We start from the raw sequence: 27630 nt of genomic DNA, 5'->3' as shown, positions 1-27630 counted from the left end.
TTCCCATTTTATTGTTTTCCTCTGTTTCTTTGCATTGTTCACTTAAGAAAGCCTTCTTATATCTCCTTGCTATTCTGTGGAATTCTGCATTCAGTCGGGTATATCTTTCCCTTTCTCCTTTGCCTTGTGCTTCTCTTTTCTCAGCAATTTGTAAAGCCTCCTCAGACAACCACTTTGACTTCCTGCATTTCTTTTTCTTTGGGATGGTTTTGGTCACTGCCTCCTGTACAGTGTTACAAACCTCTGTTCATAGATCTTCAGGCACTCTACCAGGTCTAATCCCTTGAATCTATTTGTCACCTTCACAGTATAATCATGAGGGATTTGATTTAGGTCATACCTGAATGGCCTAGTAGTTTTCCCTGCTTTCTTCAATTTAAGTTTGAATTTTGCAAAAAGGAGCTCTTGATCTGAGCCACAGTCAGCACCAGGTCTTATTGTTGCTGACTGTATAGCACTTCTCCGTCTTTGGCTGCAAAGAATATAATCAATCTGATTTTGGTATTGACCATCTGGTGATGTCCATGTGTTGGGTCGGCTCTTATGTTGCTGGAAAGGGGTGTTTGCTATGAGCAATGTGTTCTCACTCTTGCCATTTCCTGCTTGACCACATCCAATTTACCTTGATTCATGTACCTAACAGTCCAGATTCCAATGCAATACTGTTCTTTACAGCATTGGACTTTAGTTTCACCACCAGATACATCCACAACTGAGCATCATTCCTGCTTTGGCCCAGCTGTTTCGTTCTTACTGGAGCTCGTAGAAATTGCCCTCCACTCTTCACCAGTAGCAAACCGGACACTTTCCAACCTGGGGCGGGGGGGTGGGGGGAGGTGGTGCACATCTTCCAGTGTCGTATCTTTTTGCCTCTTTTTACAATTCACGGGGTTCTCGTGGCAAGAATACTGGAGTGGGTTGCCATTTCCTTCTCCAGTGGACCACATTTTTTGTCAGAACTCTTCACTATGACCTGTATGTCTTGGGTGGCCCTGTAGGGCAAGTCTCATAGCTTCACTGAGCTACGCAAGGCCCTTCACCATGACAAGGCTGTGAGCCATGATGTGGATTCTTTTTTGTCAGTTACCAAATATTATACTACCCACCAACGACCACAGCCAACATTAGAGAATTCAATACAATTTATTTATAACATCTTATGGGAAAACACAAATGAACAATGAACTTTTTGGCCAACCCAATACAAATGTCATGGGAGATCTAGTCCAAATATTGTTCTTCTGGAAATCCTCTGGTGGTCCAGAGGTTACGACTCGGAGGTTTCCCTGCTGTGGCCTGGGTTTAATCTCTGACCAGGATCTAAGATCCTGCAAGCCACAAGGGGAGGTAAAAAATACCAACACAAATACTATTCTTCTTGTGATTTTTCCCACTCTGGTAAAGTGTCATGAGAAAATATGCGGCATTTTTCTCAAATACCCAAACTTCACACTCTGAATTAACTACAGATGATAGACAGAATCTTGACTGTGTGATAAGAGATTACAGCAAACACCAAATTCTTTCCTTTCACTTAGTTATATTATTGCTATTAAACATACGTTCATCAGATAATGCAGAATAACTTGTTAAGCTGTTTGAAAGCTATCCTTATTTAACATGAGGGCCAGTGAAGGGCAGCACAGGATACTGGCTAACAGCATAGTAAGCCATAGTAAGTCTGTTTGGGGTACTGTCACTAGCTCTGCAGCTTCGGGCAAGTAACTTACCCTCTCTTACTTTCTTCATCTGTAAAATGGAGATGCTAAAGAGTACCTATCTTACAGGCTACTGCAGATTAAATGAGTTTAATATTATAAAAAGCTTAGGACAATGTGTGATACACAGAAGTGCTTAATAAATTAGTTATTAACACTGAGAAGATGTTTCATACAAACAAGACACTTCTGGCTACCTAACTTGGGGAATAGGTAACTAAACCCTTTCAAGGGGTTACATTCTATACAACTATTTTTAGAGAATTGATATTTCAGAATTTCTCAAACCTACCTCAACTGAATACATATTTGAGGCAATCAAGGCATCTTAGGCTATCTCCTCATTTGTAAATAGAGATCTTCTATTATCTACATGGGCTTCCCGGGTGGCTCAGTGGTAAAGCATCTGCCTGCCAATGCAAGAGACTCAGGTTCAATCCCTGGGTGAGGAAGATCCTTTGAGGGAGGAACTGACAACCCACTCAGTATTCCTGCCTGGAGAATCCCATGGGCAGAGAAGCCTGGCGGGCTACAGTCTATGGGGTTGCAGAGTCAGACAAGAACGATTAAGCGATTGAGCAGGCACGCATGCACACATTATAATACAGGGTTGCTAGAAGTATTTAGGAAGTTAAATACAGTATAAACAGCATAGTGCCTAGGTGTTCCTCCCACTTAGTTTCAACTGATTCCTACGGATCCAAATCTAGAGAAAGCTGAGCAGACTGGTTTCCTTTGCCCTGGGCCAGGGCCCTACATTCACTTGGTAATTTCTGGTGCTCAGGTGAAAATAAAGACCCTCCATGTGTAAAATGCCGGCAAGCACCATATGAATTGTGATCAAAGTCCATAAAAACTTGAGTATGGAGAAAATCAATGTAATTATGAGTGAAAATTATACAGGAACTATCTTTTGAGTTGAAGGGTAAATTTTAAATACTTATAAAATACTCTGTATATGCAGTTTATTATTCCATGAAGTGAGATAGGTTAAAAGCATTAAAAAAAGGTGTAAGTAAATCTCCAGATGACAGAGTCATGATGAATTATCAAGAGAAGAAACATGTTTTTAGGATTATTTCTTACTTTGAAAACTGTCAGGTCCACCAGTCAGAAGCCTAATGCTGCTTGTGCATGCATGTTTAGCCGCTCAGTGGTGTCCAACTCTTTGTGATCCTTTAGACTGTATCCGGCCAGCCTCCTCTGTCCATGGAATTTTTCAGCCAAGGATACTGGAGTGGGCTGCCATTCCCTCCTTCAGGGTATCTTCCTGACCAGGGACTGAACCCACATCTCCTGTGTCTCCTGCACTGAGTGTGTCTTTACACACTGAGGCCCAATGCTCCTCAGAGGGGCTTAAATTCCTCCTCGGTGAGTCTGTTGCATCTCCCAGAGCAGCTGTTTTGGACCTTTCCATTCTTTTCAAATTCTCTTATGCCTGGCCAGAGTAGATGAAGTTTCTTCTCACTTAAAGGTAAAAAAAAAAAAACCGAGGTCATGTAAATGAAGCAACCACATTTGCCCTCGTTTTCACCTGAAAACATCTGTGAAGCTCAGTGCATAATCTCAGAATTTCTCTATACTTCCTCTTCCTGTGTGTTTTTGTTATTGTTGCTGTTGTTTTAAGAGCTTAACAGCAATTTTCATAGTGATCTTTTAATTGTGTATAGTTGATGTAACTTCCGATTTCTTTGAAAGGAGATGAACTCCTCCCTCCCAAAGCTTTCCTGTTGTTCAGTCACTCTGTCCTGTCTAACTCTGCAACCCCATGGACTGCAGCACGCCAGGCTTCCCTGTCCATTACCATCTCCCAGAACTTGCTCAAACTCATGTCCATTGAGTCAGGGATGCCATCCAACCATCCTGTCCTCTGTTGTCTTCTTCTCCTCCTGGCCTCAATCTTTCCCAGCATCAGGGTCTTTTCTAATAGTCAGATCTTTGCATCACGTGGCTGAAGTATTGAAGCTTCAGCATCAGTCCTTCCAATAAATATTCAGGGTTGATTTCCTTTAGGATTGACTGGTTTGATCTCCTTGCAGTCCAAGGGCCTTTCAAGAGTCTTCTCCAACACCACAGTTCAAAAGCATCAATTTTTTTGGCATTCAGCCTTCTTTATGGTCCAACTCTCACATCCATACATGACTAATGGAAAAACCATAGCTTTGACCAGACAGACCTTAGTTGGCAAAAGAACGTCTCTGCTTTTTAATACCCTGCCTAGGTTTGTCATAGGAGAAGGCAATGGCAGCCCACTTCAGTACTCTTGCCTGGAAAATCCCATGGACTGAGGAGCCTGGTGGGCTGCAGTCCATGGGGTCGCTAGGAGTCAGACACTACTGAGCAAATTCACTTTCACTTTTCACTTTTGTGCACTGGAGAAGGAAATGGCAGCCCACTCCACTATTCTTGCTGGAGAATCCCAGGGACGGTGGAGCCTGGTGGGCTGCCATCTATGGGGTCGCACAGAGTCGGACACGACTGAAGCGACTTAGACGCAGCAGCAGCAGGTTTGTCATAGCTTTACTTCCAAGGAGCAAGCATCTTTTAATTTTGGGGCTGCAGTAACCATCTGCAGTAATTTTGGAGCCCAAGAAGATCAAGTCTGTCACTGTTTCCATTGTTTTCCCATCTATTTGTCACGAAGTGATGGGACCAGATACCATGATCTTAGTTTTCTGAATGTTGAGTTTTAAGCCAGCTTTTTTACTCTCCTCTTTGACCTTCATCAAGAGGCTCTTTAGTTCCTCTGCTTTCTGCGATAAGGGTGGTGTCACCTGTATATCTGAGGTTATTGGTATTTCTCCTGGCAATCTTGATTCCAGCTTGTGTTTCATCCAACCTGACATTTTGCATACGTACTCTGCATATAAATTAAATAAGCAGGGTGACAATATACAGCCATGACATACTCCTTTCCCAATTTTGAGCCAGTCCATTTCAAACTGTTGCTTCTTGACATGCATACAGGTTTCTCAGGAGGCAGGTAAAGTGGTCTGGTATTCCCATCTCTTTAAGCTTAACCTTTACCTAATTTCCTTCCCACCCTTTCTTTTGACTTCAGTTGCCTCCTGGACCAGAGTGTCTTAGTATTTAACCATATCAGCATCTCTTTAATGGTGCATGTATGCACCTTGGGGGGTGTAGAGGGGGTTTGCTGTCATTGTTCTTTAGTTGCTAAGGGATGTCTGACTCTTTGGAGACCCCATGGACTGTAGCCCGCCAGGCTCCTCTGTCCATGGGATTTCTCAGGCAAGAATACTGGCGTGGGTTGCCATATCCTTCTCCAGGGTATCTTCCCGACCCAGGGATCAGACCCATGTCTCCTGCATTGGCAGGTGGACTCTTTACTGCTGAGCCATCAGGAAAGTACAAGGAGGGGGTACTTGTTTTAAAATGCTGATTATCTGGTTCTCAGACCTACTGAATCAGATTCTCCTTATATGCAACATTTTAAAGAAAATCCTCTTTTTTTTTTTTTGTGCCATGAGGCAAGTGGAATCTTAGTTCCCTGACCAGGGAACAGTGGACCAAACCTGTGCCCCCTGCAGTGGAAGTGCAGAGTCTTAACCACTGGACCACCAGGGAAGTCCCAGTAAAATCCTCTTGTTGTCCTTATGCACATTAAAATTTGATAACTGTCTTAGACTATGGATCTTTCTTCTCTCTACAAATGTAATGTTTATGTTTTTATATAAAAAAAAAAACAAACTATACTTCTTTTAAGTGAGTATTCAGATTGCCACACTGTTTCTCTTCCTTTATTTTAAAAATTGTTTATTTATTTTTAGTTGCGCTCTCTCTAGTTGCAATGAGTCAGAGCTACTCTTTTCTATGGTACACAGGCTTCTCACTGCGGTGGCTTCCCTTGTTGTGGAGGACAGGCTCTGTCACACGAGTGGACTCCAGCAGATGCAGCATATGGGCTTAGTAGTTGTGGCTGCAGGCCCAAGAGTGAGCAGGCTCCAGTAGTTGGAGCACACGGGCTTAGATGCGCTGAGCCTTGTGGAATCCTCCCAGACCAGGCATCAAACCCTCATCCCCTGCACTGGCAGGAGGATTCTTATTCACTGTACTACCACTTCTCTACCTTCAGCTCTGGGAGGTGGAGAGGAGGGGTAATTTATCTCATTAACTCATTCCTTACATCCTCTGTAACATGATTTTCACTTAATTGCTCTATGTAGGTTGTTCTTTCCAAGATCGTTCTTGTCCTCTCAGTTTCTACATCCAAAGATCTTTTCCAGTCCTCATTTTCTTTAGCTTTTCTGTAGCTTGTGACACTGGCAGGTCCTTCTTCCTGGCTCTGTCTTTGCCATCCTGAAACCCTACTCCTGGTGTTCTTCCGTCTCTGGGGCTGCCTCTTCTGTTTAGTTGCATCTTCCCCCTTAAATGTCATAAATCCCAAAGCCTTTAATTCTTTACAGAATTTTAGCCTCATCTTCTACCTGCTTGGGTGTCTTACTATTACTTCAGACACACAATGCATATAAGAGGTAACTTTCTGATTTCCCGGTTTTCTTCATTCATTCAAATATTTACTACCCATCACTATATATGCTAGGCACTGTCCTAAGTATCGGACATAAAAAGTTGTAAAAGGAGATGAATGCAGACACTCTTAATAATGAAACTGTCACTGCTTCAATCACCATTTTGGAAATCATGAAACTATCCTGTTGCTTGCCTCATTCTGTCCCTTCTAATATATTAAAAATTATTCTTTCTTTGCAATTTTTGTTTGTTCCTTCCATATACACTACTATCATCTGTATCTAGATCTTCTAATATTGAAATTATTCTAATAACTTAACTAGTCCCTCTTCTTCTAGTCCCTCCTTCTATTTCATTTATTCACCATATATTTACTAAATGCCTTCTGTGGGCAAGGCACTCTTCTGGGTACTGGGATACAGCAGTAAGGCAAAGAACATCCTTGTTTTCATGAAGAATATATCCTGGTGGAGAGAGAAAGGAAAAAAAAAAAGAATTGTAGATAGTCACAAATGTCACTATAATCCTAGAAAATTATATGGGGTTAGGGGTTAAAGAAGAAGAGGAAGCAAATCTTAGATTCTCAGAGTGGTTAGGGAAGGCCTCTGTGGAAGGCTGGTATCCAGCTTAGATCCTATCACATGACTGATTAATTTCCTCAAAACACCACTTTCATGTTATCTCTCTGCTAATTGTTCTTTTTGCTTTTATTGTAAATGCAATCATTACTTTCTTAATTTTTACAGGCTATCTACTAATTATAAAACAAAGGCCAAAATTCCCACCTAACTTTCCAATTTAATTTTCTAAAAATCTACAGATTCTGCTTCAACTCAAAGTTACTAAGTGCTGAATAGGATATGTCTGCCATTGTATTCTTTTCCCTTCAAAAAATACCCAACTGAATGCATATTCCCAACAAGTATTGTCATGTCCTTTTTACAAATAAAAAGGAAAGAAACTTGCCTAAGATCATTCAGCTAGTAAGTGACAGGACTGGCCCACAAATAACAATAAAAGCTGCTATTTATTAACACTTATGTGCCAAACTATGTGTTAAGGGACTTACTTGTTTGTCTTTTTTATTCCTTATCACTGAGAGAGGCATTATTATGATTAGAAAATTGATATGATTAGGTGTTGATTTAATTATTAGGAAACTGAGGCTTAGAAAAGCATAAGTAATCTTCAGAAATCACTAGTGGTCAAAATAGGATTAAAACTGAGACATGTCTGATTTAAAAGTCTATTAAACAACTATGCTTAATCAATTCAATGTCATGTGGAAAACTCCAACCCTGGATCAACATAATGATCTCCTTTTCCCACATCTCCACTTACTCTGCTGAACTCTACTAGGAAAAAATATATAACCAGAAGACTGGGATCATTAAAAAAATTTATGTCCCATAGGCCCACCTAGGCCTTCATTATGACCTAGAAATCTTCCTGCTTTTCTACTCAGCTCACTCTCTCCCACTCTCTACAGTGGCTATCTCAACCTTTTCCACTCTCCTAAAACTTCCAACCTTATCATCCCCTTTTCACTCCTAACAAATGATACCTTCCATTACACTGCAAAGAAAATATAAGCCACTGGAAGTAAACTCCCTCGAATTTTTACCATCATATCTAGAAATTAACTTTATCTGCTTGATTCTTACTTCCTTTCCTTTTGTCACAAAGGAAAGTGTACCTTGTCTCCTGAAGTCTATCCCTCTGCTATGCTGTCTACCACTCTGCTTTGTATCATCAGGATCCTTACTCAAACAGGAATTCCTTCTCAGACTTTCCTGGTAGCCCAGTGGTTAAGAATCCTCCTGCCAATGCAAGGGACATGGGTTTGATCCCTGGTTGGGGAAGATTCCACATGCCTGTGTGCCACAACTACTAAAGCCCGCGAGCCTAGAGCCCATTTTCTGCAACAAGAGAAGCCCTCACTCCCCACAACTAGAAAGAAGCCCCCACTCCCCACAACTAGAGAAAGCCTGTGTGTAGCAACGAAGACCTAGTGCAGCAAAAAATAAATAAGAATTCCTTCTCTTTGAAGCATTATCAACCCCTCCCTTTCTACTGACTCCTTACTACCATCAAGATAAGCTCAACTCTTCTCTAGCTAAAACTGACCCACCCCAGACCCCACATTCTTTTCTATTTAACTTACCTCCCTCTCCCTTTCACTGGCAAAATTCCATCTCCACTGCTATCTTACTTCACCTATTAGTCATTTCTCAACCCACTATGAATGAGGCTCTTACTCTGCCACTTCACTAAAATGTTTCACCAAGGCTATTAAAAATCTCTTTAAAACTAATTTAACTTTACTTTGCTAACACTGCTGACCATTTCTTTCTTCTTGAGGGCTCTTTCTCCCCAAGATCGAGATCTTCTTCCACAAGATCAAATTTTCTTTTGGTTTTCCTCTTAAGTCTAGCACATGGACACATGAAACTACACAGGTGATAAAACTGCAGAACTTATTAATACATAAACAGAAGTGACTACAAGTAAAAGTAAGGAAATATAGATAAGATCTGTGGAATACATCAATGTCAATCATCTAGTTGTGATATGATGCCACAGTTTTGCAAAAATGTAGATACAGAATAGGAATAGACTAGGAATAGAAATGAACTTCCTCAACTTGATAAATATCATACATGTATATTATAAATGTAACAGTAGGATATATGTACATATATCAGTGTTAGCATACTTAATGTAGAAAGACTGAATGTTTCTGCATAAGATCAGGAATAAGACAAGGATATCTATTCTTGCTGCTTCTATTCAGCACTGTTAAGCTAAGGCAACTGGGCAAGAAAAATAAATTTATGGAAACACTATTAGAATAAACGACTGTAAAAAGATTGTAGGATATAATATCAATATATAAAAATTGTGTTCCCATATACTAGTAATGAACAATCTGAAAATTAAGAAGGTAATGATTGCATTTACAATAACAGCAAAAAGAACAAAACACTAAGGAACAAACTTAACAAAATAAATGGTTAACTTCTGGTTTCTAGACCAGTGTGTAAGGAACTTAGATGTTGTCACTCTTGCCCACAGAACAAGAAAGTGACAAACTCAATGTCAACAACTTTTCATAGATCCATCAGAGAACTGAGGACACAGGACAACTACAACTACTGAATCCCGTGCGCCTAGAGTTCATGCTCCACAGCAAGAAGCCCACCTCAATGAGTGCCTGTGCACTGCAACTAGAGAAAAGCTGGAGCAGCAGTGAAGACCAGCACGGCCAAAAATAAATAAAATAAAAAACCCTGAAACAGAAATGAAGACTGTCTTTGATGGGCTCATCAATACAGTACACACAGCTGAAGAAAGAATCAGCAAGCTGGAAATGTCTATAGAAAGTGTTTGAACTGCAAGGAGAAAAGAGAATGAAAAAGATAGAATATCTAAGAGCTGTGAGACAATGACCAAAGATATAACATAGCATAGTGAGAACACAGAAGGAGAAGAAAGAAAAAAAGGAACAAAAGAAACATCTGAAGTAATGGTCAAGAATTTCCCAAAATTAGTGACAAGTGGCAACCATAGATATAGGAAACTCAAAAAATCAAGCAGGATAAGTATCAAAAAACATACAAGAGACTTCCTTGGTGGTCCAGTGGTTAAGCATCCGCTTTCCAATGCAGGGGATGCAGGTTCGATCCCTGGTCAGAGAACTAAGATCCACATGCCATGGGGCAACTAAGCCCTTACACCACAATGACTGAAGCCTAGGAACTCTACAGCCTGTGCTCTGCAACTAGAGAAGTCCTGGCACGACCCAGCACAGACAAAAAAAAAAAAAAAAAAGAGAGAGAGAGAAAGAAAACAGTCTGTGCAAAGTAATAACATTCAGTGAAGTGAATGACAGTGATGTTGCAAGGAGGAACTGGGAATTTAATACTCTATAATAAGGTAGCTGCACTGCCTCTGAAGCGGTATTCAACATACTATTATTTAAAGAGGCCTTGGATTAGCTATAAATATACACTACAAACTTGAGGTCAGCCACTAAAAAATTTTTTTAACTATAACTCTTTTACACTGAACACTACAAAATGTTGCTGAAATTAACAAAGTTTTAAATAGATAGTAAGATGTCCCATACCCATGGACTGGAAGATTTATTAGATAATAGTTGCCCAATTGATTTATAGATTCAATGTGATCTTTATCACAATTCCCCGATGGGTTTTTTGTTTTCTGTTGTAACAATCAATAAGATGACCCTAAAATTTATATGGAAATATAAGGGACTTATGAATGGTCACAAACATCTTGAAAAAGAACAAAGTTCAAAGATACACTTTTTTATTTCAAAATCTACTATAAAACTATAGTAATCAAGACTGTATAACAATGGCACAAAGACAGACAGTGATCAATGGAGTAGAATTGACAGTCCCAAAATAAACACTCACATTTATGGCCAGCTGATTTTTAACAACAGTGCCAAGACTATTCAGTGAAGAAAGAATAGTCTTTTCAACAAGTAGTGATGGGACATATGTGAAAAAATAAATGCAGACTCTTGCTTCACACCATATACAAAAATTAACTCAAAATCGAAAAGAAATCGGAATGTAACAGTTAAATCTCTGAGAAGAAACTTAGGAAAAGACCTTCATGACAGTGGATTCTTAGATATGACATCAAAAGCACAAGCAATAAAACAAACAGTAGATAGAATGGACTTCACAGTTAAAAACATCTGTGCATCAAAGGATTCCATGAAGAAAGTGAAAAGATAACCCACAGGACAGAGGAAAATATTTTCAAGTCAAATGTCTAATAATTATCTTTTATAACTCAATAATAAAAAGACAATTCAATATAAAAATGGGCAGAGGATCAGACATTTTTCCAAAGACAGAATAGAAATGGCCAAAAGCATATGAAAAGTGCTTACCATTATTAGTCATCAGGGAAATGGAAATCAAAAGCACAATGACAAACTACTTCATATCCACTAGGATGGCTATAATCAAAAACACAAGTAACAAGTATTGGTGAAATGTAGAGAAATCAGAATCCTCATACATTGTTGGCAGAAATGTACATTGGTGCAACCACTTTGGAAAACAGCCTGTCAGTTCCACATAAAGATATGATCAACAATGGAACAAAATAGAAAGCCCAGAGATAAATCCACACACATATGGACACCTTATCTTTGACAAAGGAGGCAAGAATATACAATGGATTAAAGACAATCTCTTTAACAAGTGGTGCTGGGAAAACTGGTCAACCGCTTGTAAAAGAATGAAACTAGAACACTTTCTAACACCATACACAAAAATAAACTCAAAACGGATTAAAGATCTCAACGTAAGACCAGAAACTATAAAACTCCTAGAGGAGAACATAGGCAAAACACTCTCCGACATACATCACAGCAGGATCCTCTATGACCCACCTCCCAGAAGATTGGAAATAAAAGCAAAAATAAACAAATGGGACCTAATTAAACTTAAAAGCTTCTGCACATCAAAGGAAACTATTAGCAAGGTGAAAAGACAGCCTTCAGAATGGGAGAAAATAATAGCAAATGAAGCAACGGACAAACAACTAATCTCAAAAATATACAAGCAACTCCTACAGCTCAACTCCAGAAAAATAAATGACCCAATCAAAAAATGGGCCAAAGAACTAAATAGACATTTCTCCGAAGAAGACATACAGATGGCTAACAAACACATGAAAAGATGCTCAACATCACTCATTATCAGAGAAATGCAAATCAAAACCACTATGAGGTACCATTTCACGCCAGTCAGAATGGCTGCAATCCATACCCAGAGGGAGGGTATGGGGAGGGAGGACGGAGGAGGGTTCAGGATGGGGAACACAGGTATACCTGTGGCGGATTAATTTCGATATTTGGCAAAACTAATACAATATTGTAAAGTTTAAAAATAAAATAAAATTAAAAAAAAAAATAAAAAAATAAAAAGAAGCTTTTAAGTAAAAAAAAAAAAAAAAAAAAGATATGATCAAGCAATTTCACTCCTAGGAAAGCAAGAGAACTGAAAACATATGTCCACATAAAAATGTGTATGTTAGTGTTCATAGTAGCATCACTCATAATAGCTACAAAAGGTAGAAACAACCCAAATGCTCATCAATTGATGAATTACTGAACAAAATGAAGTTTATCTATACAATGGAACATTATTTGGCCATAAAAAGAAGTGAAATACTGATACATGTTATGACATTGGATAAACAGGAAAGAAGCCAGTCACAAAAGGGTTATATGATTCTATTTACATAAAACCTGCAGAATAGGTTAGGGCTGGAATATTTGAGGGGGTGGTGATAGTTGAGGGCACAGGGTTTCTTTCAGAGGTGACAAAAATGTTCTAAAGCTGACTGGTGATGGTTGTACAACACTGAATATACTAAAAATTGTACACTTTAAAGGGACGCACTATGTAGCATGCAAAATATCTCAATAAATCTGTTTTTTTTTTTAAAAGAAAGAGATGGAAAAAATAAGCTCTTCATCATCTAGTCCCTATTTCCCCATCATCCTTTGACACTACTCTTCCCTTCAAACTACAGTAATCAGGCACACTGAGCTTTCAGGTTCCCCAAATACAACTTTAAAACAAACAAACAAAACAAAACAAACTTCTGAGACTTTAAACTTGCTTTTCCTTCTACCTGGAACACTCTTACATCCTTCCCGTCTCTGGTCAACTTATTCTTTAGATCAACTTATTCTTTGGATGTCACTCTTCCATGTTCCTAGCCATTTCTAACATTTCAAGCCTGAGTTAGAGGCATTCCAGTGTGCTCCCACAGCAATATGCATTTACTACTATTTTAGCACTCTTCTAGTGTGTGAGATGAGTGCAATTGTGCGGCAGTTTGAGCATTCTTTGGCATTGCCTTTCTTTGAGATTGGAATGAAAACTGACCTTTTCCAGTCCTGTGGCCACTGCTGAGTTTTCCAAATTTGCTGGCATATTGAGTACAGCACTTTCACAGCATCATCTTTCAGGATTTGAAATAGCTCAACTGGAATTCCATCACCTTCACCAGCTTTGTTCGTAGTGGTGCTTTCTAAGGCCCACTTGACTTCACATTTCAGGATGTCTGGCTCTAGGTGAGTGATCACACAATCGTCATTATCTTGGTTGTGAATATCTTTTTTGTACAGTACTTCTGTGTATTCTTGCCACCTCTTCTTAATATCTTCTGCTTCTGTTAGGTCCATACCATTTCTGTCCTTTATCGAGCCCATCTTTGCATGAAACGTTCCCTTGGCATCTCTAATTTTCTTGAAGAGATCTCTAGTCTTTCCCATTCTGTTGTTTTCTTCTATTTCTTTGCATTGATTGCTGAGGAAGGCTTTCTTATCTCTTCTTGCTATTCTTTGGAATTCTGCATTCACATGCTTATATCTTTCCTTTTCTCCTTTGCTTTTCGCTTCTCTTCTTTTCACAGCTATGTGTAAGGCCTCCCCAGACAGCCATTTTGCTTTTTTGCATTTCTTTTCCATGGATATGGTCTTGATCCCTGTCTCCTGTACAATGTTACGAATCTCATTCCATAGTTCATCAGGCACTCCATCTATCAGATCTAGGTCCTTAAATCTATTTCTCACTTCCACTGTATAATCATAAGGGATCTGATTTAGGTCATACCTGAATGGTCTAGTGGTTTTCCCTACTTTCTTCAATTTAAGTCTGAATTTGGTAATAAGGAGTTCATGATCTGAGCCACAGTCAGCTCCTGGTCTTGTTTTTGTTGACTGTATAGAGCTTCTCCATCTTTGGCTGCAAAGAATATAATCAATCTGATTTCGGTGTTGACCATCTGGTGATGTCCATGTGTAGAGTCTTCCCTTGTGTTGTTTGAAGAGGGTGTTTGCTCTGACCAGTGCATTTTCTTGGCAAAACTCTATTAGTCTTTGCCCTGCTTCATTCCGTATTCCAAGGCCGAATTTGCCTGTTACTCCAGGTGTTTCTTGACTTCCTACTTTTGCATTCCAGTCCCGTAAAATGAAAAGGACATCTTTTTTGGGTGTTAGTTCTAAAAGGTCTTGTAGGTCTTCACAGAACCGTTCAACTTCAGCTTGGTAATGCTGTTCAACTTCAGAAAGGCAATGCCAAAGAATGCTCAAACTACCGCACAATTGCACTCATCTCACATGCTAGTAAAGTAATGCTTAAAATTCTCCAAGCCAGGCTTCAGCAATACGTGAACCGTGAACTTCCTGATGTTCAAGCTGGTTTTAGAAAAGGCAGAGGAACCAGAGATCAAATTGCCAACATCTGCTGGATCATGGAAAAAGCAAGAGAGTTCCAGAAAAACATCTATTTCTGCTTTATTGACTATGCCAAAGCCTTTGACTGTGTGGATCACAATAAACTGTGGAAAATTCTGAAAGAGATGGGAATACCAGACCACCTGACCTGCCTCTTGAGAAATCTGTATGCAGGTCAGGAAGCAATAGTTAGAACTGGACATGGAACAACAGACTGGTTCCAAATAGGAAAAGGAGCATGTCAAGGATATATATTGTCACCCTGCTTATTTAACTTATATGCAGAGCACATCATGGAAACGCTTGACTGGAAGGAACACAAGCTGGAATCAAGATTGCCGGGAGAAATATCAATAACCTCAGATATGCAGATGACACCACCCTTATGGCAGAAAGTGAAGAGGAACTAAAAAGCCTCTTGATGAAAGTGAAAGAGGAGCATGAAAAAGTTGGCTTAAAGCTCAACATTCAGAAAACGAAGATCATGGCATCCGGTCCCATCACTTCATGGGAAATAGATGGGGAAACAGTGAAAACAGTGTCAGACTTTATTTTGGGGGGCTCCAAAATCACTGCAGATGGTGACTGCAGCCATGAAATTAAAAGACGCTTACTCCTTGGAAGGAAAGTTATGACCAACCTAGATAGCACATTCAAAAGCAGAGACATTACTTTGCCAACAAAGGTCCGTCTAGTCAAGGCTATGGTTTTTCCTGTGGTCATGTAGGGATGTGAGAGTTGGACTGTGAAGAAGGCTGAGCGCCTAAGAATTGATGCTTTTGAACTGTGGTGTTGGAGAAGACTCTTGAGAGTCCCTTGGACTGCAAGGAGATCCAACCAGTCCATTCTGAAGGAGATCAGCCCTGGGATTTCTTTGGAAGGAATGATGCTAAAGCTGAAACTCAGTACTTTGGCCACCTCATGCGAAGAGTTGACTCATTGGAAAAGACTCTGATGCTGGGAGGGATTGGGGGCAGGAGGAGGAGGGGACGACAGAGGATGAGATGGCTGGATGGCATCACTGACTCAATGGATGTGAGTCTGAGTGAACTGTGGGAGTTGGTGATGGACAGGGAGGCCTGGCGTGCTGAGATTTATGGGGTCGTAAAAGAGTCGGACATGACTGAACGACTGAACTGAGCTAGCACTCTTACTGAATTCCAACTAACTGTTTGTTTGTCGCTTTCACTAAAACTGAGTCTTTATTGCATCTTATCCTAGAGTAGGTAAAAAATACTTTGTAAAAAATGGAATAAGTCAGAATCACTTTTGTGACCATTTGTCAGCTCAATAGAATACTTAAAAAAAAAGTTCTGAACTGGAAATATTTAATTGTAAAGAGAAAGGCACTGGTGCATAATTTGCCTAGAAATATGCATGAAACATTCATGTTATGACACTTGAAGCAAGTTTTCAAGTGGAAAAACAGTGACCTGCCTTAGCTGGTTTAGCTTTACATAGACATACACGTTGTTTGGAAAAATAAAGTTTTGATTTTCACATACAACTGCATTTGAACCTTTTCCTGCAGAGATGCATGATAGGTTCTGAACCGCAGTGAATAGTCAATCTACAGGTAAGTCTGCAAAATAAAAGACCCAAGAGAATACTGAGGCTCAGAGCACTCTAACCAATTCTGAATCTGGATGAAGTTTGAGCAGATAGTATGAATTCCGTATGGAGTCCAAAGCAACATGGTGACACACTTTGAATAGATTTCTTCTAATATAAGAACGGATATCAGAAACAATTTTGCTAGGAAACATCCCAAACCTGGGGGGCTGGGCAGAGAAACATGGGTTTACGGGGAAGGAATCTGAGAAAATGGTCTTTATAGCCAAACATAAATTTTTGTGTGAAGCTGTTTAACAATCCAGTGATTTCAAAATTTCTATGAGAGGTCCAAATAACTGAGGAAAAGCCCTTAAGAACACAACAGCATTTTCTGTCCAGAAGATTTTAGTGTCTAAAGTTCAAATCAACTGATTACCAAACTACATTTTGGTGGCACACTGAAAGGAGAGGTAAAAGCTTTAAAACTGGAAAGGAGATTGAAGAAAGGAGAATTTTCCCAAATTGTAAGATCTATGATAATCTACATGACATTAAACTATGTTAGATATTTTTCCCCTAGACAGATAAGGGGCTTCCCTGGTGGATCAGACAGTAAAGAATCTGCCTGCAATACGGGAGACCTGAGTTTGATCCCTGGGTTGGGAAGATCCCCTGGAGGAGGAAATGGCAACCCACTCCTGTCTTGCCAGGAGAAAAACCTGGCGTGCTACAGTCCATAGGGTTGCAAAGAGTCGGACACGACTGAGCAGCTAAGTACAGACAGGAAAGACCAGAAGACTTTAAACGTCAACTTAATTGAGAAAGAACAGGCAACCCTGTTTCATGTTATGAATCATACACATACCTAACAGCCTTGGGAAAAAAATTCTTTTGAACTTGCAAGTATTCAAAATGGTAGGAATTTACACTTAACGATCTGTACTTTATAACTTTTAAAAACATGAGCATCACAGAAAGTGTAAAGGAAGTAATACTCTGATCATACGTACTAATTCACATATATAGTGGTGATGCAATGGTAAATGGAAAGTAAATGTAGAACATGAAATATAATTTATCACCTTTGGGAAAATAAAGTTTTAGAAAAAAAAATTAAAGGAAATATGACTAAGAAGAGTATATATATGGTGCAATAGCTCAGTCATGTTGCTCTTTGTGGCCCCATGGACTGTAGCCTGCCAGGCTCCTCTGCCCACGGAATTTTCCAGGCAAGAAAACTGGAGTGGGTACCATTTCCTAGGAAATATTCCTGACCCAGGGATTGAACCCGAGCTTATTGCATTTCTTGCATTGGCAGGCAGATTCTTTATCACTAACACCAGCTGGGAAGCCTCAAGAAGATTATATATAACAATTCCTACAAGAAAGAGGTTCAGTATAGTAAAAGGTAATTTAGGACTTCCCTGGTGGTCCACTGGTTAAGAATCTACCTGCCAATGCAGGGGACATGGGTTTGATTCCTACTCTAGGGAGATTCCACACGCTGTGGGGCAACTAAGCTCTACTGACACAACCACAGAGCCCATGAGCCCTAGTGCTCTGCTCTGCAACAAGAGAAACCGCCACAACGAGAAGCCCACACCTTACGAGGGCAGCTGCTGCTTGCTGCAACTAGAGAAAGCCTGCGCACAGCAACGACGACCCAGTGCAGCCAAAAATAAAAATAACCTAAAAAAAATTTTTTTAAAGGGTAATTTGAAAAAGGAAATAGTCATGGATATAGAAAAACTAGTGGTTACCAAAGGGAAGAGGGGAAAATTAGGAGTATGGGATTAAAAACTATAAGCAGCTATATAAAATAGATAAGCAATAAGGATATATTGTTTAGCACCAGGAATTATAGCCATTATATTGTAGTAAGTTTTTAACGGAGCATATCTATAAAACGTTGAATCAATATGCATACACCTGAAAGTAATACTGTTAATCAACTATGCATCAACTTAATGTTATTTTTAGAAATGAGTTTAAAACACCCTTCTGGGGGTTCCCTGGTGGCTCAGTGGTGAAGGGTCCGGTCCGGGAGGATTCTACGTGCTGTGGAACAAATGAATCCGTGTGCCACAAATATTGAGACTATGCTCTGGAGCTCAGAAGCCGCAACTGCTGGAGCCCACAAGCCCTAAAGCACTTGCTCTGCAATGGGAAGCCTGAGCACCGCAGCTGAGGGGAGGCCCCAGCTCACTAAAGCTGGAGAAGGGCCCAGGCAGCAGTGAAGACCCAACACAGACAAAAAAGAATGAATAAATAAAATTATTTTAAAAAAAGAATGTCTAAAAAAAAAAAAAAAAGAATGTCTTTTGATGAAGCAGGAAAAATGACCATTTTAAAAACAAACAAAACCACCATCTGATATTTACAAAGTATTAATTATGCACTTCTGATGTCAGCATCTGCTCTCAATTTTTTTGGCCAAGATGTGTGGCATGACGGATCTTAGTTCCCTGACCAAGGATCAAAGCTGTGCCTCCCTGTATCTGAAGAACAGATAACTGATAACTCAACTGCCAGGTAAGCCCCGGATTCTCTCTCTTTAAAGACCAGGGTCCAGGGGACTTCCTTGGTGGTCCAGTGGTTAAGAATCCACCTTCTTATGCAGGTGACACAGCTTCTATCCCTGGTCAGGGGACTAAGATCCCACATGCTGTGGGGCAGCTAAGCCCACACCACAACTAGACAGCCTGCATGCCACAACGAAAGATCCTGCAATCTGCAACTAAGACCTAATGTAGTCAAATACATAAATTAAAAAAAAAAAAGACCAGGGTTCAGCAGCTTATCTGTGACACTGATGTGAAAGTGAAAATGTTAGTTGTTCAGCTGTGTCCGACTCTGCCAACCCATGGACTGCAGCCCACCAGGATCTTCTGTCCATGGGATTCTTCAGGCAAGAATACTGGCGTGGATTGCCATTCCCTTCTCCAGGGGATTTTCCCGACCCAGGAATCGAACTCAGGTCTCCTGCATTGCAGGCAGATTCTTTACCATCTGACTGAGCCACCAGGGATGCCCATGACACTGATGAAATGAGTATAATAATAATAATAATAAATCATAACTTCTACTACATAAAGCAATTGAGTAATCACAATAAAGAAAGTTTACATTTGCATGTATGGGTATATATGTATGTGCATGTATGTGTTTGGTATAATGATTATATTCTGAAACTGAGATAAGGGAAAACTCGAGTAGTTTAATTGATAATAATTTTTATTGATAGTCAACTATATACTTACATTTTCTGCATAAAATGTGTATTTCTTAAGATGAATGGGCACAACTTAGGAAAAGAACGGAAAGAAATTTAATGTCATAAAATATGATAGGCTTTAAAAATTGCAACTGCATCCAGATATTCTTCCAGAAAGTTATGGTTAGCTAGCCATACTAAAACTGCTGGAAGCTGTTCTCTGTTGTTTCAGTCAGACAAGGATCTCCAAACGAATACAGAAATTTTCATATTGAGACAAAGGATCGAAGGCAAGCACTTGAGGCAGGAAACAAACTAGAAATTCAATCTTCTTGCCACTGCACAAGTAGAGTAGACATTTGGCAGCTTTCTCACTTCCCAAACAGAATCTCAAGTGTTTGGGTTCAGAAAAATATGATTTTGTCCTAACCTCTACTTTAAAACCTTAACATTAGAATAAAGGGTGCTCAAAATAAATTTTGCTTCCCTATCACTTGTAAATCTAGGGGCAAGGGAAGGATAAATAGTAATAGCTGCCACTATATTCTGGGCACTTATTTAGTGCCAGTCATAGTATCATTAACTGTTTTACATATACTTATTTAATTCTCAAAATAATACAAATGAGGAAACTGAATAACAGGTTAAATGACTAGGTACCCGCTGGAAAAAAGTCTGATTCGATACTTCGTGAACAGTTTACTATTTAGGCATATTTTGGTAGAATAGTGTTTTTTTTTTTTTTTTTGGTAAGTTTATCCAGAGAGTTAACCTTTAGAAACATCAGCAAAGAGGTCTCATGACTCTGATTCCACAGACAAAGGCACATTCTTCACAAACTCTGCACAGGAAATACTAAAATAATTTTCTTCAGGTGTTTAGAAACTCAGTTAATCCAATAAAAGACTATAACATTATTTTACTGTCTTAATTCTGATAAAACATAAATTAAAAAAAATTAATCTGATTGCTAATCTTATTTCTTTTTAACATTATACTGAAATTCTGGGCCTAGGTTTTCTGGACAATTTCTCTGATATGTGCTGTGCTTAGTTGCTCAGTCATGTCCAACTCTTTGTGACCTCATGGACTGTAGCCCGTCAGGCACCTCTGTCCATGGGAATTCTCCAGGCAACAATACTGAAGTGGGTTGCCATGCCCTCCTCCAGGGGATCTTCCCAACCCAGGGATCGAACCCAGATCTCCTGCATTGCAGGCGGATTCTTCACTGTCTGAGCAACCAGGGAAGCCCAAGAATACTGGAGTGGGTATCCCTTCTCCAGGGAATCTACCCAACCTAGGAATTGAACTGGGGTCTCCTGCATTGCAGGCAGATGATTTACCAGCTGAGTTACTATATTAAATTACATTTTAAAATCATGCACTTTAAAGATAGTGAAAATAAGGAAGTAATACCATTTGCAGCAACAGAGATGGACCTGCTGCTGCTGCTGCTAAGTCACTTCAGTCATGTCCGACGCTGTGCGACCCCAGAGACGGCAGCCCACCAGGCTCCCCCGTCCCTGGGATTCTCCAGGCAAGAACACTGGAGTGGGTTGACATTTCCTTCTCCAATGCATGAAAGTGAAAAGTGAAAGTGAAGTCGCTCAGTTGTGTCCGACTCAGCGACCTCATGGACTGCAGCCTACCAGGCTCCTCCATCCATGGGATTTTCCAGGCAAGAGTACTGGAGTGGGGTGCCATTGCCTTCTCCAGAGATGGACCTAGAGATTGTTATATTGCATGAAGTCAGACAGAGAAGGAGAAATATCATATGGTATCCCTTGTATGTGGAATTTAAAAAGAAATAATAGAAACGAACTTATTTACAAACTAGTAACAGACTCCCAGACTTTGAGAATGAACTTATGGTTGTCAGGTGGTAAGAATGGGAGGAAGAGATAGTCAGTTTGGGATGACATGCATACACTGCTATATCTGAAATGGATAACCAACAAGGACCTACTGTACAGCACAGAGAACTTTGCTCAATGTTATGTGGCAGCCTGGATGGGAAGGTGGTTTGGAGGAGAATGGATACATGTATTGGGTATGGCTGAGTCCCTCTGCTGTTTACCTGACACTATCACAGTATTGTTAATTGGCTATATTCCAATATAAAATTAAAAAAATTTTTTTAAAAAGACGGGGCCAACTGGAATAATCCAGAATTTTTTAAAAAATTAAAGATAGTAATTCAGGAATGATTAAAAAATAGAATGAATTCCATTTTGATTGTGCTAATTCAAGAAGAGGTTCTTTAAATGCTGTAGTTTACAAGTTTGGAGATTTACAACACAAAGTACTTTAAGCAAGATCCAACTAAATTCTTGTATAGTTTAATTCTTCCCATCAGTTTTACCCAGCAAAATCTCAAATAACAGCTTATGTACTCAAATTATTTACATATTTTCTTCCTTAATCAGTCCCTTTTCAAAGAACAGAAAGTTCATTTAACTAGTTATTATGTTTTGTTTCATTGCTATTTTTACTTGCCTTCTTTAATGAATCAATCATTTCAAAATCACAGTTTATAAACTGATATTTGTTTCGACTATTTCTCATAGAAAAAATGCAGGTCCAACAATTGCATTCTCTATCACTTTCCACACCACATATCTCACCAAATCCCCATAAGATATTTCAAGTTACAAACAGGTAGATGTCTTTAGGAATGAAGCTTTCACCTCTTTCCCAGCTGGAACCATGGAGGGTGCAGAAGAGAAGAAAAAGAAGGTTCCTGCTGTGCCAGAAACCCTTAAGAAAAAGCGAAAGAATTTCGTAGAGCTTAAGATCAAGTGCCTGAGAAAGAAGTTTGCCCAAAAGATGCTTTGAAAGGCAAGGAGGAAGCTTATCTATGAAAAAGCCAAGCATTACCACAAGGAATATAGGCAGATGTACAGAACTGAAATTCAAATGGCTAGGATGGCACGAAAAGCCGGCAACTTCTATGTACCCGCAGAACCCAAACTGGCATTTGTCATCAGGATCAGAGGTATCAACGGTGTGAGCCCAAAGGTTTGAAAGGTGCTGCAGCTCCTTTGCCTCCGGCAGATCTTCAATGGCACCTTTGTGAAGCTCAACAAGGCATCAATTAACATGCTGAGAATTGTGGAGCCATACATTACATGGGGGTACCCAAATCTGAAGTCTGTAAATGAACTGATCTACAAGCGTGGTTATGGCAAAATGAACAAGAAGTGAACTGCCCTGACATACAATGCACTGATTGCTCGGTCTCTTGGGAAATACGGAATCATCTGCACGCAGGATCTGATTCATGAGATCTATACCGTTGGAAAACGTTTCAAAGCGGCAAACAACTTCCTGCGGCCCTTTAAACTGTCTTCTCCATGAAGGGGAATGAAAAAGACCACCCATTTTGTAGAAGGTGGAGACGCTGGCAACAGGGAAGACCAGATCAAGAGGCTTATTGGAAGGATGAACTAAGGTATCTACCAGGATTATTTCTGCAATCTGGCCAGTTAATAAACAATTGAAACAAACTGAAAAAAAAAAAAAGACTGAAGCTCTCTCATTTAAAACTTTCAGGATCAGTTATCAATACAGACTATGCCTGTAAGTAATCATGACTTTGACACTAGCTATAATTCAGCAGGAAACTAATTATTGACAAAGTAGGAGGAATGAGAATCAAGAGAAAATCTTTCAGGCCACCTTGGAATTCATAATGAAAAGCGTGGGAAGTGTCACACACCCTTTAATTTAGGAAGGCAGATTTCAAAAAGGTAGGCATGATGGCATGGAATGAAATTCTTGAAGGAAAGGAGATACAAGAGGCCAAGAAGCTCTTGAAAATGAGGTTCTGACTAATATTACAGATGATAAAGAAAAGAAATAATAAAAGATACAGGGAAGGGAAGAACAATAAACGAAAGGTAAGAACTAAAGAAACCAGGGACTCATCTAACAGCGCACTATAACAATTTTAAAAAGTAATGTGGTATAATGAACAGGTTATGGGCTTTTAAATTCAGCTCTCCCACCTTATTAAAAGATGCCAAACAAATCATTCCCTTCTTCAACTATACTTCTTCATCAGCAAAATGGGAATAACAGTTCTTGTGAAGACCTACTATAGGGGGTTCGCCACCTACCAAGACCAACAATGGTCTCTCTGTCCTTAGGTATGGTCCACTAAGAGAACACAGCCACAGCACTGTATTCAAAAGTTACTTTATTCTTTTTTCCTGGGTAGTTACATTATCAATCTGACATGCAGTTAGGCTCACTGGTTTCAATTTGTACTCAACAGTAGGACTTACTTTCTTGCTATCATTTTTATTTTTTGTGAGTATGTGAAACATATACATGGTTCAAGCAAAGCTTTCTTTTAGCATTTCATTATAGTGGTATTATTCTTTATATAAGGTAAAAAAAAAAGTCCGTTTGTACATGGGCTAGATTCTATATTCTAGTATGGTGACATTTATATCTACAACCAAAAACTACACAGCATTTATGATCAATTTTAAGATAACTGCCTATGACTACTGAAAAGATTATAGCAAAAAATCTCCAAAAGTCAGTCCCATTAATTTTAGCTGATATGCAGTGCTATGTGCCAAGCACTGTTTTTTTTATATACATGATGCTTTAACCTTTAAAGAGGCCCCAGAAGTACGTCAGCCAAGACCATGCCATTAGCAAACAGCACAGGGAGAATTTGAATCCAGATTCCAGAGTCTGTGTTACTAGTCACTTAACTAATGTAATGTCTCCTGCATTCTAACCAATCACCCAATGTTCTTACCATTTGGGGACTACAGAATTTAAGCCTCTTTTTGTTGCTGTTTAGTTGCTAAATCATGTCCAACTATTTGGTGACTCCATGGACTGCAGCCCACCGGACTCCTCTGTCCATGGGATTTCCCAGGCAAGAATACTGCAGCAGGTTGCCATTTCCTTCTCCAGGAGTTAGTCCCAACCCAGGGATGGAACCCACGATTCCTGCATTTGGCAGGTAGATTCTTTACCACTGAGGCACCAGGGAAGCCAAATCTTTCCTAGCTTACCTTAAAAAAAAAAAAAAAAAAGTGTGACTTAGGAAAATTACTATATTACAACTTTTCCGAGTATTAATAAAAATTTAAAAGACAATAAATTAATATGGACTAAATCTCTTTTGATTTCTCGCATTCAGTTAGCATTTGTTACACACCTTTGGGCTTCTTAGTAAAGAATCTGCCTGCAATTCAGGAGACCTGGGTTTGATCCTTGGGTTGGGACAATCCCCTGGAGGAGGGCATGGCTACCCACTCCAGTATTCTTGTCTGGAGAATTCCATGGATAGAGGAGCCTGACAAGCTATAGTCCATGGGGTCACAAAACAGCTGGACACCACTTAGCGACTAACTAACACCTTCACTTGGGGGATAAAGTGAGTCAGTTTGCCCTTCTTCCTTTTCCAAATCTCAATGAAATGACCCAAGCAATTTACATTTAGAAAAATTCTATAACAGCATGGGAAAATGTCAATAACAGAGCAGAATCGTTAAAGAATTTCTGGAATGCAGAAGAGAATATGTTCACAAAAAAGGAGCAAGTGCTTCTGTAGTTTATAATCATACAGTCAAAAGACAGTCCTGTTCTTCAAAGAAGTGGGTGGATTCTCCCCCCCCAAAAAAAAACAACACCCCAAATCAGAAAATCGGAGCCCTTAACCACATTAGAGGTCTTTGGTTGTACACCTAAGGAGATACAAGAAAAGTCACAGGGAACTGCACCATTTGGGACGGCTGATGACACTTGCAACCCGGACTTTTTCAACTGGATGTGAACTGCCTGAATGGTCAAGTTGGGGATTTGCCACAAGCTCCTAAAGAGGGAGGGCAGATGGCAAAAGGAGGCGATATATAAGGGATAAAGTATTTAAGTATTTATGGGAAAAGTATTTAAGTATTTTCATTAACTCTAGGCTAACAAAGAGAACAAAAGCACTGGCCAACAACTTAACAGAGACAAAAATAAAAAAAGAAACAGCACAGCAGGAAAAACCAAAATGTACCAACCTCCCTGATAACTCTGAAGATATTCACAATAACATTAATTAAAATCTTAAGTGGTGAGGGATCAATTGGGAGATTGGAATTGACATGTATACACTACTAGAGATAAAATAGATACATAATAAGGACCTACTGTATAGCACAGGGAACTCTACTCAATACTCTGTAATGACCTATATGGGTAAAGAACCTATAAGAAGAGTGGATATATGTGTACGCATAACTGATTCACTTTGCTGTAAGCGGAAACTAACATGACACTGAAAATCAACTATACTCCAATTGAAAAAATAAAACTTGAAAGTCAAAAAAATAAAATCTTAAATACAAGGTGGTGCACTTAAAGCAAGCATCTTACTGGCTACTAGTGTGAGTCTAAATGGTTAATGGATGATAACTACCTGCTGGATGGTTAGTAGGCAAATACTCCCGAAAGAAAGCTCTGGGAGTTAGTCCTATACCAGCAACACTTCAACATAAGGGTTTGTTTTCTGATCCTAACCCACTAAATTTTGTGAAAGTGGGAGTCCTAAAGGTGATCTTACATGCCTACATACATCTGTTATTTAAAGAAGATTCATTGCTATGGGTTTTTCAGTGATTCAATTAATGATTTTAAAAATTTAAACTCTCAATATAATTATTTTATCTACAGATAGGAAAATACAGAGTTTCTCATTTTATGTCTAATAATAAGCAAACGAAGAGGACTATAACAAATTATAGGTTACCTGTGATTATCAATCATCCTTTACTTTTAGAACACTTTATACTTGGTTACTGACTTCAACTAAGGAGGTCAAGGTCATGGCTTATACAGTTGGCTGGTTAGGGGAAAATCTATTCTTGGGCCACAAACTACATCCATAGCGCACTTAGCAAACATTACAGTAAAAAGGCTGACAGAAATATGGTTTAGTATATTCTGTCATCATTACTAGAGAATCCCCAAATACATGTTACTTTTAATATGCAGAACAGAACTTGTATATAAGCATTTAAATAGGCTACCTGAGACTTCCCTGGTTGTCCAGTGGTTAAGAATCCACCTGCCAATTCAGGGGGCATGGGTTTGTCCCTGGTCTGGAAAGATTCCACATGCTGAGGAGCAGCGAAGCCTGTGTGCCACAACTACTGAACCTGGCTACCCTAGAACCAGGCACTGTAACAGCAGAAGTCACTGCAAGGAGAAGCCTGCACACTGCAACCAAGAGTGGCCTCCGCTAACCGCCACTAGCAGAAGCTTGCGTGCAGCAATGAAGACCCAGGGCAGCCAAAAGCAAATACATAAATACACAATAAATAGGCTGCCTGGTATTTTTTTTCTCTTAGTGCACTAAACTGGAAGGAAGAAGACAGCAATCCAGGTTAAGTATCAGGCATGTATGGTAAAAATGATATGGGCAACCAGGTCTAACACAGTGATATATCCGAGTTGGAAAAAAAAAAAAATCAGATTGCTTTTGGTGACTATATGAGGGGTAAATAGCCAATCTCAACATTATATTATGCATTGTGATGTGATAAGAGATTAACCCGTTTAGTTCTTTAACAACAACAGCCACCTATCATAGGTGCCTGCACATAGGTGTGGCAGGTGGTCCAGGTGTATTGATCTGTCCAGCCACTTTGCAAGGTAATAGGTATTATCCCCATTTACAGATGAACAGTATAAAAAGGCAAAAAGCGAAGACACTTGGAGAAGGAAATGGCAACCCACTCCAGTATTCTTGCCTGGAAAATCCCATGGACAGAGGAGCCTGGTAGGCTACAGTCCATGGGGTCGCAAAGAGTCGGACACGACTGAGCGACTTCACTTTCTTTTTTCTTTCTTAGAGATACAGAAAATAAGAATATTTAAAATCCATGTTATCTTAAACTTGATAAAAATGGATGGTAGGTGTTTGATGTTTATTAAAAAAAAAAAAAGTGAAGACACTGAAAGATGAACCCCCCAGACTGGCAGGTGTCCAATATGCTACTGGAGAAAAGCAGAGAAATAGCTCCAGAAAGAATAAAGACGCTGAGCCAAAGAGGAATGGACGCCCAGCTGTGGATGTGTCTGGTGGTGAAAGTAAAGTCCAATGCTGTCAGAACAATATTGCATAGAAACCTGGAATTGCATACAAACCTAACGGTCCATGAATCAAGGTAAATCGAAAGTGGTCAAATAGGAGATAGCAAGAGTGAACATTAATATTTTAGTAATGAGTGAACTAAGTGGACAGAAATGTGCTGTGCTGTGCTTAGTCACTCAGTCGTGTCTGACTCTTTGTGACCTCATGGACTGTAGCTGCCAGGCTCCTTTGTCCATGGGGATTCTCCAGG

General features: G+C 39.6%; 1 protein-coding gene and 1 pseudogene across 1 annotated transcript in view; one reads left to right on the top strand and one right to left on the bottom strand.

Moving 5' to 3' along the window:
* MOSMO (modulator of smoothened) overlaps positions 1-27630 on the bottom strand; it is an 82222-nt gene that overhangs the window by 35732 nt on the left and 18860 nt on the right. The window lies entirely within an intron of this gene.
* Positions 21966-22736, top strand: LOC109578738 (large ribosomal subunit protein uL30 pseudogene; annotated as a pseudogene).

Source organism: Bos indicus, chromosome 25 (assembly GCF_029378745.1).
Source record: "Bos indicus isolate NIAB-ARS_2022 breed Sahiwal x Tharparkar chromosome 25, NIAB-ARS_B.indTharparkar_mat_pri_1.0, whole genome shotgun sequence".
Classification (NCBI taxonomy): domain Eukaryota; kingdom Metazoa; phylum Chordata; class Mammalia; order Artiodactyla; family Bovidae; genus Bos; species Bos indicus.
Note: the sequence above shows the minus strand (reverse complement) of the source record. Positions and strands in the feature narration are given on the sequence as shown.